Consider the following 19,854-nt stretch of genomic DNA (forward strand, 5'->3'; position numbering starts at 1 on the left):
GGAGGCTCAGGCAAGAGAATCACTTGAACCTGGGAGGCAGAGGTTGTAGTGAGCTGAAATCACACCATTGCACTCCAGCCTGGGTGACAGAGTGAGACTCTGTCTCAAAAAAAAAAAAGAAGGAAAAAGAAAATTGTTTTTATAGGCTGGGTTTGGTGGCTCACACCTATAATCCCAGCACTTTGGAAGGCCAAGGCAGACAGATTACCTGAGGTCAGGAGTTTGAGACCAGCCTGAGCAACATGATGAAACCCCATCTCTACTAAAAATACAAAAATTAGCCAGGCATGGTGGTACATGCCTGTAATCCCAGCTACATGGGAGGCTGAGGCAGGAGAATCACTTGAACCCAGCAGGTGGAGGTTGCAGTGAGCTGAGATTGTGCTACTGCCATCCAGTCTGGGCGACAGAGGGAGACTCTGCCTCAAAAAAAAACAAACAACCTCAGTGTGTGCTTGTGGGAATATATGCTATCAGATGGGAAGATGATAGAGCAAAGGAGAAGGTAAGATGGAGAAAGGATATTGAAGAAGTCAGTAACTGTGCCACGTGCTTTGAGATGACAATCATACTTAATGATGAAAAGCCAGTTTGACTGTCTCTGATTATGTCACTTTACATCCCATTCCTCCCACTTGGGGTAGGGTACCAAGTCAAGAGTATGTGGCCACAGTTAGTCTTTTTTTTTTTTTTTTGAGACAGAGTTTCGCTCTTATTACCCAGGCTGGAGTGCAATGGCGCGATCTCAGCTCACCGCAACCTCCACTTCCTGGGTTCAGGCAATTTCCTGCCTCAGCCTCCTGAGTAGCTGGGATTACAGGCACGCGCCACCGTGCCCAGCTAATTTTTTGTATCTTTAGTAGAGACGGGGTTTCACCATGTTGACCAGGATGGTCTCGATCTCTTGACCTCGTGATCCACCCGCCTCGGCCTCCCAAAGTGCTGGGATTACAGGCGTGAGCCACCGCGCCCGGCCTACACAGTTAGTCTTACTTTGTTCATACCTAACATGTCAAAAAGAAATGGGGTAACATTAGGGGTTTTAGCAAATGGAAATAATAAATGCATGTGAGAAATAACTAAAATGAATGATAATTGAATCCCTTTTCAGGAATTCAATTAAATGTATCATTCATTTTGGTTATTGAATGACTTTGACTCTGCTCAAAAGAAAATGGTAAAGCCCTACACTGAGCCTACCATTTTACTCACAGGAATGTAAGTGAAACAGGGACAGTCCTTACCTGGAGAGGTGCCCCACGTGGCTGCTAGCTGTGTGGAGATTTGATGGGAGCCCCAATTACCTTCGTCCAAGTATCTGTTAAAGCAATATTCAATGATACTTGTTAAAGCACAGTAAGGAAGACTTATTCAGGACCACTGCAATAGACATGGGACCACTGTAATGGGGCCTTGCAGTGTGGGAGAGAGTCAGACTCAACCGTAAGTAACTGTGAGTACAGCATGGGAAAGTGGCCTTTTACAGCCACAGAATGAAGTGGGGACTGGTGGTTGGAAAATTACTAAGATTTAATATCCGGGGCAAGCGGGATTCTGGCTAAACTGACCTAACAGGATTCTTGCTGAAGACAGGCTGAGATGATCACCTAAGGGATGGTGGAGGATGAGGAACCTGGTAAGATTCTGAAGGTGATCAGATGTCTAAGGTGTGGGCATCTTGCTACACTAACTTAGCAGTGTTCTTGCTAAAACTGTATTTTACAAAAAAGTGCACGGATAGAGTTAGGAGAAAGCTCTGGAGCCTTACTAATGTTTGCATAAGAAGAGAATGTTTGACACATCCTCCAAAATTAGAGAAAGAGAAGTGAGGCTATACACTGCGAATGCAGAAACAGAAACCAGATAGATGCTGGGTCCATGAGGACATTCTTCAACTTCGAAAAAGAGTTCTGTCTGTTCACACTATTATTTTGAAATGCATATGAAAAATAAAGTCATTGCATTTCTATGCAGCTGTACTAACTGTGTTTTACATCCTGATACTTAAATATGGCCATGCAACATGTGGGCAACGCTCTAACAACAACACAGCACCAGTCAGCCCTAAGGTTCTAAATCCTCTTACCTCTTTTTTTTTGAGACGGAGTTTCGCTCTTGTTACCCAGGCTGGAGTGCAATGGAGCGATCTCAGCTCATTGCAACCTCTGCCTCCTGGGTTCAGGCAATTCTCCTGCCTCAGCCTCCTGAGTAGCTGGGATTACAGGCACGCGCCACCATGCCGAGCTAATTTTTTGTATTTTTAGTAGAGACGGGGTTTCACAATGCTGACCAGGATAGTCTCGATCTCTTGACCTCGTGATCCACCCACCTCGGCCTCCCAAAGTGCTGGGATTACAGGCTTGAGCCACCGCGCCTGGCCCTCCTAAATTCTCTTATTTCAAGGTACAGCTGGGAATACTGGTAGGCCTAACTGTAGTATATTTAAATGTTAAGTCTCGGTGCAAGGCATCTCAGCCGGGCGCGGTGGCTCATGCCTGTTATCACAGCACTTTGGGAGGTCAAGGCAAGAGAATTACTTGAGGTCAGGAGTTCAAGACCAGTGGGGCCAGCATGGCGAAACCCTATCTCTACTAAAAATACAAAAACTAGCTGTGCGTGGTGGCAGGTACCCATGATGCCAGCTTTTGGGAAGCTGAGGCAGGTGAATCACTTGAACCAGGGCGGAAGAGTTGGTAGTAAGCCAGGATGGCGTCACTGCACTCCACCCTGGGGGACAAAGCAAGGACACAGACAAAGAAAAGTCTACCAAACTGAATCCAAAGTAAGCAGGAGAAAAGAAAACATTGTAAATAAAGTGAAAGGTCGGTAAAGATAACAGGAATTTTCAAATGAATATTGAGAGTTTAATAGTTTCCAGAACACAGATGTGTTCTCTTTATACTTTGATATCTTATTGCCACCAAGATGAGTCCATTCTTCATTCTTACGACCTTTTTTTTTTTTTTTGAGATGGTAACCAGGAAAACATAACACCCTAAACTGAACTCCTGCTCATCAATATGCAGGGCTGGCTCCCCCTGAAAGGAGGAGACATGAATCTTCAGGAATGATTAACCAAAGGCATACATAAACTGAGCTTCCGGCTATGATCAGAGAGGAAGCGGGACATGCCTCGTTATCATCTGTCACCTTTGCAGTTTAGACACAACACCTGACCAGCATTGATGTCAAAAGGTCATAAGGGGCTGGGGGTGGTGGCTCAAGCCTGTAATCCCAGCACTTTGGGAGGTCGAGGCGGGTGGATCACGAGATCGAGACCATCCTGGCCAACATGGTGAAACCCTGTCTCTACTAAAAATACAAAAAATTAGCTGGGCATGGTGGTGCGCGCCTGTAATCCCAGCTACTCAGGAGGCTGAGGCAGGAGAATTGCCTGAACCCAGGAGGCGGAGGTTGCGGTGAGCCGAGATCGCGCCATTGCACTCCAGCCTGGGTAACGAGAGTGAAACTCCATCTCAAAAAAAAAAAAAAAGGTCGTAAGAATGAAGAATGGACTCATCTTGGTGGCAATAAGATATCAAAGTATAAAGAGAACTAAGGCCACGCCAGGCAAGGGTTAAGTCACTCACCCCTGCACTTGAAGAATAAACTATGTTCTAATTGAAACTGACAGGTTTATCTTTTTCTCTAGCAGCTAAGCAAGTAAAGACTTCCAGATAAGCAATCTTAACACAATTTGTAGCTCATCCACCACCAGATGCTGACTCCAGCCCCTGTTCCAACAGCCATAATTGTAGCCTTGATTGCACAGGAGACTGATATTAGTAACTTTCCCCTGATAAGAGCCCACCAACTATGGACTGGGTCTGACTGGCTTACAGGGATTGTGTACGTGCCTGCCTTTGTGTGCTGAAAAGGGCTTTTGTCTGTAGGGCCTAACTGTAATACATTTAAATGCTAAGTCTTGGCCGGGTGCAGTGGCTCAGGCCTGTTATCACAGCACTTTGGGAGGCCAAGGTGGGCGGATTACCTGAGGTCAGGAGTTTAAGACCAGCCTGGACAACATGGCAAACATCTTCTCTACTAAAAATACAAATATAAGCTGTGCTTGGTATCTGGCAGGTGCCTGTAATCCCAGTTGTTTGGGAAGCTGAGGCAGGTGAATCACTTGAACCCAGGAGGCAGAGGTTGCAGTGAGCCAAGATGGCACCATGGTACTCCAACGTGCGGGACAGATAAGACTGCGTCTCAAAAAAAAAAAAAAAGAGAAAACATTGTCTCCACATCAAGGTGAACATGCATGTTTGTGCAGTATACATACCATAGGGCCGCCTTCAAGAATATTTGTAGCTCTTTTTCTTTCCAAATTTATAGATCTCATAATTTTTATACTAATAAATATATGCCCTAAAACCACAATAAAATTAAGCTGGATATCATCAAAGGCAGGTAGCTGGTAAACATCAGAATACATGGAGATTAACTAAGTCACTTTTTTTTTTTTTGAGATGGAGTTTCGCTCTTGTTACCCAGGCTGGAGTGCAATGGCGCGATCTCGGCTCACCGCAACCTCCACCTCCTGGGTTCAGGCAATTCTCCTGCCTCAGCCGCCTGAGTAGCTGGGATTACAGGCACGCACCACCATGCCCAGCTACTTTGTTGTATTTTTAGTAGAGACGGGATTTCACCATGTTGACCAGGATGGTCTCGAACTCTTGACCTCGTGATCCACCCGTCTCGGTCTCCTAAAGTGCTGGAATTACAGGCTTGAGCCACCGCGCCCGGCCCTACTAAATCACTTTTAAACCACACATAATGCAAGAAATCTTAAGAGAAAATTAAACAATATGTTAAACTAAATTCAAATTAAAATGAATTTTATCAGAATTTGGAGCATGCAGTAAGGGAATAGAGGGGTAATATGCATCTGTTAAAAATAAAAACATCGCCTGGTGCAGTGGCTCACACCTATAATCACAACATTTTGGGAGGCTTAGCTGGGCGGATCACCTGAGGTCAGGAGTTGGACCAGCCTGTCCAACATGGTGGAACGCTGTCTCTACTAAACACACAAAAATTAGCCGGGCATGGTGGCGGGAGCCTGTAATCCCAGCTACTAGGGAGGCTGAGCCAGGAGAATGGCTTGAATCCAGGAGGTGCAGGTTGCAGTGAGCCCAGATCATGCCATTGTACTCCAGCTGGGTGACATGAGCAAAACCTAGCCTCACACACACAAAAAAGAAAACATCTGAAAATCAATCACCTAAATTTCCTCCTTAGGAAGCTTAAAAGGTAAATCTAGCAAACTGAATGCACAGTAAACAGGAGAAAAGAGAAACTATTGTAAATAAAGTGAAAGATAAAAGATAAAGGAAAAGGAATTTTCAAAGGAATATAGAGTGTAATCGTTTCCAGAACACAGATGTGTCCAAAGTTAACTAGGGAAACACAACACCCTAAACTGAACTCCTGCTCATTAACCTGCAGGGCTGGCTCCCCCTGGGATGAGGAGACATGAATCTTCAGGAATAATTAACCAAAGGCAGACCAAGCAGGGCAATTCATTTAGCTACTAAAGTGGAAAATACGGTAGCCAGGAATAATCCACCCATAGGGAATGTGGGTGAATTTTGCTAGGTACACAGGAAAGGATACACGTGGTAGAAAGAAGTGAAAATCCATCTTATGGTCTCAGAACCATGAGAAAGTGATGAGGATTCTGTAAGAATGTCAGAACACGGAAGAGGACATGCACACACAGTTTGGTGCACACGTGTATGTCCATGGAGAAAAAGCTCTAAAAGGCTGCACACTGCCCACCACCATCACTGCAGCCACCTCTGCAGCCCCCTGCCAACCCTTACTGGAATTTACCTGGGTTGTTCATTCTGTGCAGCTGCAAACTCGCCTCATCTGCAGTTTCCTCTGAGGTGGCTCTCACCCCGTGATGCCAGGTGGCCATGTGAGGTGGCCTCACCCCGTGATGCCAGGTGGCCGTGTGAGGTGGCTCTCACCCCGTGATGCCAGGTGGCCGTGTGAGGTGGCTCCCGAGTGAGGTGGCTCTCACCCCGTGATGTCAGGTGGCCGTGTGAGGTGGCTCTCACCCCGTGATGCCAGGTGGGCATGTGAGGTGGCCCTCACCCTGTGATGCCAGGTGGCCATGAGCCACCAACTGTGAATTTGCCATCCAGCGATCCAACCTACATCTGCAAGATGGCTGAGGGGACAGAAACTTCTCTGCCCTTCCTAACCCTTGCCCCTCCCCAGCACCAACACTTCCTGGTAATGCTACTGCTCCTTCCCATCAAACAAGGACTATCCTCACTTGTTCCAACTGCCTTCCTTATCAGTAGATCTCATGGACTCTGGGTAACTCTTAAAAGAAGAAAACGCATTCAAATTTCTCCCCACAGAATGCAGTCTCAGGGAGCAGCCTCTGCATCACCTTCGGAGCTGCCATCCCTGCCCTCCCAGTCCCTCCATGGTGTGTCCTTCCTGCTCCTGCCTCTTCACACAGTACTCATCCCAGCCATCCTTCCAAACCACTGTCCTTTCCTCACGCCCTGGCCTGTGTCATGACACGGTTTCCTCTTCTCTTTCCTTCCCCTGTCTGCTGGACCCCCTGCCTCTCACCCTCCAGGATATCCTCCAATGTTCCTCCTCCAGGAAGACCCCCTTGTCCATCCCATCCCAGGTCTGATGCCTGTCCCCTGAGTTCTCAAGAGCAGCTCTGTACTTGCAGTTAATTTCCGTTAATTTTCCTGATTCCTCACTTGTCTTAAATATCTGATTTGGAAATTGTCTATGTTGTTCCCCTGTGAACCCCACACAAGCTGTGGACAAAGAGCAACACAGGAGATTTTGTTTTTTATTGTATTTCACTAGTGAATCCGTGACTCCCCTAACCAAATTCGTGCCCAGTTTCCTACACACTCCATGTCTCTTTCAATCTCTTTCCATCTGAAGAGGGTTAGTCCTTGACATGAACCTGCTTCTTGTCCTCCCTTCAGTTCTCCCACCAGGATGTGAACCCTGAGTCTGCCCAGCCATGTCTCCAGCCTCCCCATTCTCAGTGCACTGCAGAGCCCCTCTCTTGGGCCATGCTGCTTCTACCTCATCTGTCCCTCTTCTGTTCTTCTGGACAGTTTTGTGCTCACAGACCTAGGAGAAGTATTTTGTTTTCTAAAATTCACCTACAATACTATGGCCCCCTTGATAAATATTTCCAACTTTATTGTCATATGTCATCATTTTTATTCGTTCCTTTTTTCTCCAAATTTTATCACAATAGCTCTAAGCCTACTGGTAGCCATGACATCCTTTCCTTTCTTTCTTATAGAGAGAGAGTGTCTAGCTCTGTTGCCCAGGTTGGAGTGCATTGGTGTGATCAGGGCTCACTGCAACCTCTGACTCCTGGGTTCAAGTGACTCTCCTGCCTCAGCCTCCCAAGCAGCTTGGATTCCAGGTGTTCACCACCACACCTGGCAAATTTAGTATTTTTAGTACAGATGGGGTTTCAACATGTTGGTGAAGTTGTTCTTGAACTTCTGACCTTGTGAGTACTGGGATTACAGGCGTGAGCCACGGCGCCTTGCCTGTTCAGTTTTTAACACTCAGATAAATGTGTCTAAATTAAAGTATGTCTCTGTTGTAATCATGAGACGCAAAACACAAATTCATCTTGTGGGACATTCTAGAAAATACCTAAGCCGGGCACGTTGGCTCAAGTCTGTAATACCAGCACTTTAGGAGGCTCAGATGGGTGGATCACGAGGTCAAGAGATTGAGACCATCCTGGTCAACATGGTGAAACCCCATCTCTACTAAAAATACAAAAAAATTAGCTGGGCATGGTAGCGCGTGCCTGTAATCCCAGCAACTCAGGAGGCTGAGGCAGGAGAATTGCCTGAAGGCGGAGGTTGCGGTGAGCCCAGATCACGCCATTGCACTCCAGCATGGGTAACGAGAGTGAAACTCCGTCTCAAAAAAAAAGAAAAGAAAATATCTAATGGTTACTTTTCAAATGAGTTCAGCTTATACAAAATAATCAAACACTCAGAAACTGTTGCAGGTTGGAAAAGATCTGTCAGAGCAGGCAGACCCTAAAGTGGCCCCTATTGAATCCCACCTGCTGATCAACACAACCCTGCATTCTAATCTTCTCCCTGTAAGTGTGAGCAGGAAGCTTGACTTATTCTGACACAGGAGAATAGTGCACCGCTGAAGGTATGTCACGTGGCTAATTATGCTATGTAAAATGGTTCTTTCTGTCTTGCTAGCAAACCTTTCCCTTTGTAGCTTTCATGGAGCATTCTGCCATGTGGGGGAAGCCAACATGGGAAGGAGCTGAATGCAGCCTCTGGAAAAGAGCCATCAAGGAATGGAGGACCTTAATCCAATAGCCAGTCCTTAAATTTACAATTAACTCAAACTCCGTTTCAAATAAGAATCTATCAGTTCACAAGGAGTGTGAGTTGCTTATAATAAGAAAACAACCCTAATTTGTACCTTCGGTAATTCGTACTATTGATTTATTGCGTTTATATGTGAGCACTCATGCACACACACACACATACATGCACACACTCAAACTGTAAACATAAGAATACCTCATCAAATAAGTGGTTACAATTTTTGTTGTCAGTAAACTGTTATCTGTTACGTCAACTAAAATACGGAAAAGGTTTTACTTCATATGACAACCATAATGATATTTTTAAATCAAAGGAAAACGTAACCGATATACTAAGAAGAATAGATTGGATCATATACAATTTTATATTAAAACCATAATGGGAAGGAAACAAATGTAAGAAAGGAAGAGCACATTGTGTTAACTCAAATGTCAGGCACAAAAAGACAAATGCGTCATGATCTTACTCACGCGAAATCTAAAAAACGTGATTCCATACAAGTGAGTGCAGAACGGTCGTTCCCATAACCTGGGTTGGGGTGGGGTTGGGCAGATGTTTGCGGAGGAATATGAAATTTCAGTCAGAAAGGAGGAAGAATTTCAAGAGATCTACTGTGCAACATGGTCTCCATAGTTAGTAACATATGGTCTTATTTTTTAAATGCTGAAAGTTACCTGGCCATGGTGGTCTGCACCTGCAGTCCCAGCTACTTGGGAAGCTGAGGCAGGAGGATTGCTTGGGCTTAGGAGGTCGACACTGCAGTGAGCTATGATAGAACCACTGTACTCCAGCCTAGGTGCAGAGGGAGATCTGTGTCTATTTTTAAAAAATGCTAAAAAGTGGATAGAAAATGTTCTCAGCACAAAAATGATAACTATGTGAGGTAACACCCATGTTAATTAGCTGGATTTCGCTCATTCTTACTCAGACCTGATGGCATACATAGTATATATATATATCTCATTTTATCTGTTAATTAATAAAAATGGAGATACATATTAACTAAAAGTAAATAGATGGAACAAAATATAGCAAGCAAATAGAAGAAGCAGGACTGGCTGTATTAATGTCAGAAAAAGCTGACTATAACGTCAGGAAATTATCAGGGAAACAGAAGAGCATTACATCATAATGGGGCCACTTATCCAGGAACATGAGATGATTGTAACATGTAGTACCACAACATAAAACTCTGACGCAGAAACTGTTAAAAAAAGGAAACAGAGATGAATCCACTAATTACGGTCAGTGACTTTAACACTTTAATTCTGTGAGAATTAAAATCAAAACCCTAAGCCCCTCAACTGACTCAACAGAGAGAACACTAGGGAAACCGTCACAGCTGAGCTTCCGGCAATGATCAGAGAGGAAGCGGGACATGCCTCGTTGTCAAGTGTCTCCTTTGCAGTTTAGACACGACAACTGACCAGCATCGATGTTAAAAGGTCAAAAGAATGAAGAATGGACTCATCTTGGTGGCGATAAGATATCAAATTATAAAGAGACCTAAGGCCACGCCAGGCAAGGGTTAAGTCACTCACCCCTGCACTTGAAGAATAAACTATGTTCTAATTGAAACTGACAGGTTTATCTTTTTCTCTAGCAGCTAAGCAAGTAATGACTTCCAGATAAGCAATCTTAACACAATTTGTAGCTCATCCACCGCCAGATGCTGACTCCAGCCCCTGTTCCAACAGCCATAATTGTAGCCTTGATTGCACAGGAGACTGATATTAGTAACTTTCCCCTGATAAGAGCCCACCAACCATGGACTGGGTCTGACTGGCTTACGGAGATTGTGTACGTGCCTGCCTTTGTGTGCTGAAAAGGGCTTTTGTCTGTAGGGCCTAACTGTAATACATTTAAATGCTAAGTCTTGGCCGGGTGCAGTGGCTCAGGCCTGTTATCACAGCACTTTGGGAGGCCAAGGTGGGCGGATTACCTGAGGTCAGGAGTTCAAGACCAGCCTGGCCAACATGGCGAACATCTTCTCTACTAAAAATACAAATATAAGCTGTGCTTGGTATCTGGCAGGTGCCTGTAATCCCAGTTGTTTGGGAAGCTGAGGCAGGTGAATCACTTGAACCCAGGAGGCAGAGGTTGCAGTGAGCCAAGATGGCGCCATGGTACTCCAACGTGGGGGACCGAGCAAGACTCCATCTCAAAAAAAAAAAAAAAAAAAAGAGAGAAAATGTTGTCTCCACATCAAGGTGAACATGCATGTTTGTGCAGTATACATGCCGTAGGGCCGCCTTCAAGAATATTTGTAGCTCTTTTTCTTTCCAAATTTATAGATCTCATGATTTTTATACTAATAAATATATGCCCTAAAACCACAATAAAATTAAGCTGATAATCATCAAAGGCAGATACCTGGTAAACATCAAAATACATGGAGATTAACTAACCCCCGTTTAGCAACACATAATGCAAGAAATCTTAAGAGAAAATTAAACAATATGTTGAACTACATTCAATTTAAATGATTTTTATCAGAATTTGGAGCATGCAGTAAGGGAGTAGAGGGGGAATATGCATCTATTAAAAATAAAAACATCGGCTGGTGCAGTGGCTCACACCTGTAATCACAACATTTTGGGAGGCTTAGCTGGGCGGATCACCTGAGGTCTGGAGTTGGACCAGCCTGTCCAACATGGTGGAACGCTGTCTCTACTAAACACACAAAAATTAGCCGGGCATGGTGGCGGGAGTCTGTAATCCCAGCTACTAGGGAGGCTGAGCCAGGAGAATGGCTTGAATCCAGGAGGTGCAGGTTGCAGTGAGCCCAGATCATGCCATTGTACTCCAGCTGGGTGACATGAGCAAAACCTAGCCTCACACACACAAAAAAGAAAACATCTGAAAATCAATCACCTAAATTTCCTCCTTAGGAAGCTTAAAAGGTAAATCTAGCAAACTGAATGCACAGTAAACAGGAGAAAAGAGAAACTACTGTAAATAAAGTGAAAGATAAAAGATAAAGGAAAAGGAATTTTCAAAGGAATATAGAGTTCAATCATTTCCAGAACACAGATGTGTCCAAGTTAACTAGGGAAACACAACACCCTAAACTGAACTCCTGCTCATCAATGTGCAGGGCTGGCTCCCCCTGAGATGAGGAGACATGAATCTTCAGGAATGATTAACCAAAGGCAGACCAAGCAGGGCAATTCATTTAGCTACTAAAGTGGAAAATACGGTAGCCAGGAATAATCCACCCATAGGGAATGTGGGTGAATTTTGCTAGGTACACAGGAAAGGATACACGTGGTAGAAAGAAGTGAAAATCCATCTTATGGTCTCAGAACCATGAGAAAGTGATGAGGATTCTGTAAGAATGTCAGAACACGGAAGAGGACATGCAAACACAGTTTGGTGCACACGTGTATGTCCATGGAGAAAAAGCTCTAAAAGGCTGCACACTGCCCACCACCATCACTGCAGCCACCTCTGCAGCCCCCTGCCAACCCTTACTGGAATTTACCTGGGTTGTTCATTCTGTGCAGCTGCAAACTCCCCTCATCTGCAGTTTCCTGTGAGGTGGCTCTCACCCCGTGATGCCAGGTGGCCATGTGAGGTGGCTCTCACCCCGTGATGTCAGGTGGCCGTGTGAGGTGGCTCTCACCCTGTGATGCCAGGTGGCCGTGTGAGGTGGCTCTCACCCTGTGATGTCAGGTGGCCGTGTGAGGTGGCTCTCACCCTGTGATGCCAGGTGGGCATGTGAGGTGGCTCTCACCCTGTGATGCCAGGTGGCCCTGTGAGGTGGCTCTCACCCTGTGATGTCAGGTGGCCATGTGAGGTGGCTCTCACCCTGTGATGCCAGGTGGCCATGTGAGGTGGCTCTCACCCTGTGATGCCAGGTGGCCATGAGCCACCAACTTTGAATTTGCCATCCAGTGATCCAACCTACATCTGCAAGATGGCTGAGGGGACAGAAACTTCTCTGCCCTTCCTAACCCTTGCCCCTCCCCAGCACCAACCCTTCCTGGTAATGCTACTGCTCCTTCCCATCAAACAAGGACTACCCTCACTTGTTCCAACTGCCTTCCTTATCAGTAGATCTCATGGACTCTGGGTAACTCTTAAAAGAAGAAAAGGCATTCAAATTGATTTTCTCCCCACAGAATGCAGTCTCAGGGAGCAGCCTCTGCATCACCTTCGTCTCTCCTTTTGTCTGAAGAGTGTTTGTACTTGAAGGTGAACTTGTTTTTGGTACTCTGGTCTGTTCTCAGGTCAGGATGTGAGCCCTGACTCTGCCCAGCCATGTCTCCAGCCTCCCCATCCTCAGTGCACTGCAGAGCCCCTCTCTTGGGCCATGCTGGTTCTACTACAACCTCTTCTGTTCCTCCTGACAGTTTTGTGCTCACAGACCCAGGAAAAGTATTTTGTCCTCTATAATTCACCTACATTAATATGGCTCCCTTGATAAATATTTCCAACTTTATTTTCTTATTTCATCAGTTTTATTCTTTTCTTTTCCAAATTTTATCACACTAGCTGTTAGCCTAGTTGCAGTCATGATATCCTTCTCTTTTCTTTTCTTTCTTTCTTTTTTTTTTGTGCTAGGGTCTCTCTCTGTTGCCTTGGCTGGAGTGCAGTGGCATGATCTTGGCTCACTGCAACCTCTGCCTTCTGGTTTCAAGTGATTCTCCTGCCTCAGCCTCCTGAGTAGCTGAGATTATACGCTTGTGCCACCATACCCAGCTAATTTCAGTATTTTTAGTATAGACGGGTTTTCACCATGTTGGTCAGGTTGATCTTGAACTCCTTACCTCGTGATCTGTCCACCTTAGCCTCCCAAAGTGCTTCAATTACAGGGGGAACCACCATGACTGGCCCATTACATGCTTTTTTTTTTTTTTGAGATGGAGTTTTGCTCTTGTTACCCAGGCTGGAGTGCAATAGCGTGATTTCAGCTCACCACAACCTCCGCCTCCTGGGTTCAGGCAATTCTCCTGCCTCGGCCTCCTGAGTAGCTGGGATTACAGGCACGCGCCACCATGCCCAGCTAATTTTTTGTATTTTTAGTAGACATGGGGTTTCACCATGTTGACAAGGATGGTCTCGATCTCTTGACCTCGTGATCCACCCGCCTCGGCCTCCCAAAGTGCTGGGATTACAGGCGTGAGCCACCGCGCCCGGAAACCCATTACATGCTTTTAATTGTCTGCATCAACTTGTGCTGAAATCTGCCGTCATTTTCTGGTAGGATCACCTGCTTCAACACTTGCAGAACAGGTGTGAACAGGAATGGTGCAAATCGCACAGAAAATGCTGCAGCCTCTTTAAGAAATGTTTTATTACCATCATTCTTTATGCCACAGTGTGATGAAGAGATACAGGATTCTGCATTAAAGTTTGGGTTACCACTATAATAACCACAATTTCGAGATATCTATTAATTCACCTATGAATTAATTTCAAGATTGTTTATATTTTTACGTGACTAAAACTTATGCTTTTATAACTATGTAAGGGCTTTTAAAATAAATATTACATAGGCTTTTATATGTTGATTAGTCATGCCCCTGAAAATGATATTTTATTCTGTCAAGGAAAGACACATATAGGAGGGTACGCTCAGAAGATTATAATAGAGCTGAACTTCCTTTGACCTAGAGATTTCAGAGCTGTCACGAAGTCATATCGCAATTACTTTCTATTTTAAGAAATTAAGTGTAGCCTTGATTTAAAGTGTTTCAAAAATGTACATTAGTGTACGTTAATGTCCTAGGTCTTCACACTCTCTCACCACTTAGAGACTCGCCCAGAACTTCCAGTCCTACAAGCTCCATGCATGTGAAATGCCCTATACAACTGAAAAATATTTATTGTTTTATACCACATTTTGCGTTGTCTATGTTTAAATAGGTTGTATGGTTTTTTTTCCCCTATTTTTTTCTGCCTCGAGCAGACTCTGAGGTTTTTTGTTTTTGTTTTTAGACAGAGTTTTACTCTTGTTGCCCTAGCTGGAGTGCAACGGTGCGATCTTGACTCACTGAACCTCTGCCTCCCGCGTTCAAGTTATTTTCCAGCCTCAGCCTCCCAAGTAGCTAGGATTATAAGTATGTGCCACCATGCCCGGCTAATTCTGTATTTTTAGTAGAGATGGGGTTTCTCCATGTTGCTGAGGCTGGTCTCAAACTCCTGACCGTCAGGTGATCCACCCACCTCAGCCCTCTAAAGTGCTGGGATTATAGGCACGAGCCACCTACTTATCATTATGTTACAATTGCCTATAGTATACAGGATATATGTGTGCTGTATAGGCTTATAACTTAGGAGCAATAGAAAATACCGGCCCGGCGCGGTGGCTCACGCCTGTAATCCCAGCACTTTGGGAGACCGAGGTGGGCAGATCATGAGGTCAAGAGATCGAGACCATCCTGGCCAACATGGTGAAACACCGTCTCTACTAAAAATACAAAAAATTAGCCGAGCGTGGTGGTGTGTGCTTATAGTCCCAGCTACTCTGGAGGCTGAGGCAGGAGAATTGCTTGAAACCAGAAAACAGAAGTTGCAGTGAGCCAGGATTGCACCATTGCACTCCAGCCTGGCAATAGAGCAAGACTGTCTGAAAAGAAAAAAAAAAAAAAGAGAGAAAATACCATATAGCCTGGAAGTGTAGTAGGCTATGACCTCCAGGTTTGTGTAATGCTCTCTCTGTTTGCATGCCGATGAAATCACCACACAATGCATTTCTTTGAAGGTATTGCCATAATCAAGCCATGCATCACTGCGCTTTCACAGAGATATTATCCTTTTATTTATTTATGTTTTTGAGATAGGGTCTCACTGTGTTGCCCAGTCTAGAGCACAGTGGCACGATCTCAGCTCAGTGAAACCTCCACTTCCCAGGTGCAAGTGATTCCCGTGCCTTTCCAGTGCACAGCCGCTCTGCAATATCCCCAAGGATGAAGGGCAGCCCAGCAGAGGTGAAGGAAACGGGTATAATGGGTCGAACTACCCCACCTCGTCCCAAACCTGCATTTCCTATGACTTCTTGTTATCTGTGGCTGGTGAACTCATTACACTTTATAATACATGGGCTTCCTGACTTCCTATGATTCAACTTAAAAATTTTAAAATTAAACAGAAGCAATATACATTAATGGAAAGTATATTTTGAGCATCCGGTCTTTCTGTTTCTCCATTTCAGTACAGTAGGCAATAAATTACATGATATATTCAACATTTTATGATAAAATAGGCCTTGTGTGGATGATTTCCAAAACCTTAGGCTAATACAAGTGTTTTGATCATATTTAAGGAGGATAGGCTATGCTAAGATTTTAAGGAAGTTAGGTGTATTCAACGCATTTTTATTGATATTTCCAACTTATGATGGGTTTATCTGGAAGTAACCTCATCATGAATCAATGAGCTTCTGTAATTTAAATGGAGCTTTCTATTTATGCATGAATGGCACAATTCTCATTAAAAATAAGTAGAAATGAGTAAGCCTTATCTCCTCTGTTTGTTTCCCACAAAACCTCCAATTTCCTTCAAATTTGGGAATCTTGTCTCTTTTCTTCACCTATATAAATACCAGTTTTCATCGAGTTGCTCTCCACATACAAGGAAATTAAAGTTAATGGTGTCAGATCATAATACAACAAAAGAATGAAAATGAAGAGTAATTTTTAAAAATTCGTTTGTTCATTTATTATTATTTTTTTATTAAGGTCTGCCCTTGACATTCTTTGTATGGAGGACTGAAATACAGAGGCCCTGACTGCAGCATTGCCTGGCAAACAAATGTTTATCTGTCAGAGGCATGTGAACCAGAGCAACTCCATCTTAAATGGGGCTGGGTAAAACGAGGATGACGCCTACTGGGCTGTATTCCCAGATGGTTAAGGCATTTTGAGTCACATGATGAGACAGAAGATCGGCACTAGATACAGGTTATAAAGATCTTGCTGATGAAACAGGTTGCAGTAAACCGGCCAACGAAAACCCGCCAAAACCACCATGACAGTGGCAAGAGTGACCTCTGGTCATCCTCACTGCTACACTCCCACCAGCACCATGACAATTTACAAATGCCACGGCAATGTCAGAATGTTACCCTATGTGGTCTAAAAAGGGGAGGCATGGATAATCCACCCTTTGTTTAGCATGTAGTCAGTAAACAACCATAAAAATGGGCATCGGGCAGCCTTCAGGACTGCTCTGTCTATGGGGCAGCCATTCTTTTCTTCCTTTACTTTCTTAATCTTGCTTTCACTTTACTCTGCAAACTCACCCTGAATATCAAGAACCCTTGGGGTCTGGATAGGGACCCCTTTTCTGTAACACAGCTATTAATTTGGCATATAAATATCCATAAAGTATCAATGCTGTTTGTTGGTTTCTCAAATCTTAATACACCTTTAACAAATGCCCCCAGAATTGCTTTTAGTCCATTTGATTGCGAATTTCATTACTTGTATGAAATCCACTAGTGAGTCTCAAGAGGCTCACCCTGTAGGAATGCTTCATTCACTAGAGAATGTGTTCCTCTCAGGGGCTGGGCGCGGTGGCTCACGCCTATAATCCCAGCACTTTGGGAGGCCAAGGCGGGTGGATCACGAGGTCAAGAGATCGAGACCATCCTGGTCAACATGGTGAAACCCCGTCTCTACTAAAGATACAAAAAATTAGCTGGCCATGGTGGCACGTGACTGTAGTCCCAGCTACTCAGGAGGCTGAGGCAGGAGAATTGCCTGAACCCAGGAGGCGGAGGTTGCGGTGAGCCGAGATCGCACCATTGCACTCCAGCCTGAGTAACAAGGGCGAAACTCCGTCTCAAAAAAAAAAAAAAAAAAAAAAAGAGAATGTGTGCCTTTCAATACAATCTTCTTGGCATTTGTACAATTTACAATACAGGCCCTACATCAATTCTGGCCTGCTTTCTGAAGCCCTAAATTGTTTCTTCAGGAGGAAATCCATGTTCAACTTAGGTTGAGGAATCCCATTTTCACTACCCAGGACACTAAGCCATTGATTTGAAACCACCTTTGTAAAAAATTGTAACTGAGAAATTTATTACAGTGAAAGAGATCTGACCTAACTGACTCCATCTTGCTTCTAACCTCCAAGCTGCTGTTGTTCATGCTCCAGTAACTTCCCGAGGTATTCAGTTTATAGTTTAGCGTTTCAACAAAGACAGCAACAGCCCTTTTCCAAAACAAAGACCGTAACAGCCATTTCCCAAAACAAAACCCCTCCATCTTGCCTTTGTAGGACTTGCAAATCCGCTACAAGATTAGAAATTACGGTTTAGGATTCATGCAGCTGGAGACTGCAGGATTCTAAATCTCCTCAAATGCTCCTGGGGATGACATCACTATTGTGAAACCTAAGATCAGTCAGTGCTTGAGATATTTTGCAGACGCTGCAGTCAATCGATCAGCTGACACCACCCATATTGATAAACTAGCTCATCTAATCGTATGGCTCCAACCAGGGAAGTGACTCAGCGCAAGAGGGCAGCTTCCACTCCCTATGATTTCATCTCCGACCTGACCAATCAGCACTCCCTATTTTCCGACCCACTACCCACCAAATTATTCTTAGAAACCCCAGATCCGCTCCAGGAAGACTGATTTGAGCAATAATAAAACTATGATTTCCTGCACAGCCAGATCTGCCTGAATTGTTGTTTCTCTATTACAGTTCCCCTGTCTTGATAAATCGGCTGTCTAGGCAGCCAGCAAGGTGAATCCCTTGGGTGGCTACAGATTCACATACAAACTACTTCAGAGGAGTGTCAAAGGTTCATCCTAAACAATGGACATCAAAGCAGAAGATAACCAATACAAAGGTGTTACATTATTGACAGAGTAAAGAAACAGAAAAGAAAATCCCCAAATACAAGCATGAAAACTTAAAACATGCTAATTAATAATAGAAAATCAGTAAGGGCTGCAATTTCCTTATTACAAGACCATATTATACAACTATATACTACCTGGATATGGATGACAACGTTTTCTGAATGACATTCTTAGTTCAAAGGAAACAACAACAAAAACAAAACAAAATAGTAATCACTCATCAAAGAGTAAGAAAAACATACATATCTATATTATTGGTTATCTGGGCAAACATCACGCAATTAGAAAATCAAGTTGGAGAAAAATAATCAAACACTCTAGCCAATATCTACAGTTTTTGGGTAAGGAGAAAAGCAAACAACATGACGACATTTCTATTTGCGCAGTGCGGAGTGACCGCCTCTACATTTCGAATGGGAGTCGCGGTGTTCTGTCTACATAAATTAATTCTTTTTCCATCTTTTATGATTAAAACAAGCTATACCATATAACGAAAATAATCACAGCCTTTACTAAAGCATGCAATTCTGAGCATATTTGATCTTGTGCCTCATAGAAAATCTTGTTCCTCTCCTTTTCAACCAGAGATGTTTCATAGGAAATTTCTCGACAACACTAAAAAGCACGTAACGTCTGCTTTTCCTCATAAAAGTAATATTTCCATTCCACAAGTAAAGAATGATAATGGAAAAGATGAAAATAACTGAAAAGATATTATGAAGAAATAATTATGAATGTATTTTAAAATATAAAAACGAAAGGCGTTAATACGGAATTTGGTTTTAGATGATGTTTATGTGAAATTATAAAAAAGAAAACTACATATAAGTGTTAAAGGTAATATGGGCCTTAAAAACACAAAAGCAAGAATGAATATTACCAGGAAAGCCTGAAGCTGTTAAGGGTTCTCGACCAGCAAGCAGAATGACTGGAGAGAAAAGCCTTTCTTATGCAAAAGAACCGCATTCCTCATACAGCTCCAGAGGGCAGCCAGGGAGCAGCTGGCCTTGCCACTGCAGACCCCACAGAAGGCTCTGAGCTCAGCTGCAGTGGCTGCAGCCCCGCCTTTGGTGGGCGTGCTCTGCAGCAGGAGGACCGCATTCCTGGGGCAACTGCGCTTGCGCAAGAGAGACGTCTGCAGGGGTTTCTGCCACCTCTGGTGGTTGCTGGGTGGGTAGAAAATCCCAAAGGCTTCAGAACGAGGGAATCCTAATGAGGGGTGTTGACATCTCATAAAATCTATTGAGAATGGACTAAGCAAATAAAGCAGGAAATTATGTTGGGGGGGTTGCCTAAGATTCACAAGGACATTGAAGACATAAGTGTCAACAGTAATATTGAATTCTAAATTCTCCTCTTTATTCAAGGCACAACTGAGAATATTGGCGTAGGTGCAAGGCATACAGGTTTTTGCTTTTTCTTCCTTATACAGTAGCACACTGGGTTAAGAGAAGGCCCTAGAGAGAAAATTCTTATGTTAAATTAAGTTTCTTACTAATGTGTGATTTTCACAAAGAGAAATAAACTAATAGGAAAAAAGGGAGAGATCAAATCAGACACCTGCATAGATACACAAATAATTTATGAGATTAATTGGGGAAATACCAGTTTTTCAATAAATATTCCAAGCAATATATTCACATGGAAAAATAAAATCT

The 19,854-nt window shown here is 43.8% G+C and overlaps 1 protein-coding gene across 5 annotated transcripts in view; it reads right to left on the reverse strand.

Annotated features, from left to right (window-relative positions):
* The window catches only part of SNRPN (small nuclear ribonucleoprotein polypeptide N), a 107,068-nt gene extending 87,839 nt beyond the window's left edge, over window positions 1–19,229 (reverse strand). For 3 of the 5 annotated variants that reach the window (XM_078375758.1, XM_078375759.1, XM_078375762.1), the window contains exons 1-2: window positions 19,077–19,229; window positions 1,245–1,318 (exon numbers count right to left, since the gene is read on the reverse strand). The gene's annotated coding sequence lies outside the window, so the exon portion shown is untranslated. The remainder of the gene's footprint in view (window positions 1–1,244; window positions 1,319–19,076) is intronic. The other 2 variants (XM_078375760.1, XM_078375763.1) reach the window with 1 other exon arrangement.
* Between the last annotated feature and the right edge of the window lie 625 nt (window positions 19,230–19,854).

This window comes from Callithrix jacchus, chromosome 6, assembly GCF_049354715.1.
Source record: "Callithrix jacchus isolate 240 chromosome 6, calJac240_pri, whole genome shotgun sequence".
NCBI lineage: Eukaryota > Metazoa > Chordata > Mammalia > Primates > Cebidae > Callithrix > Callithrix jacchus.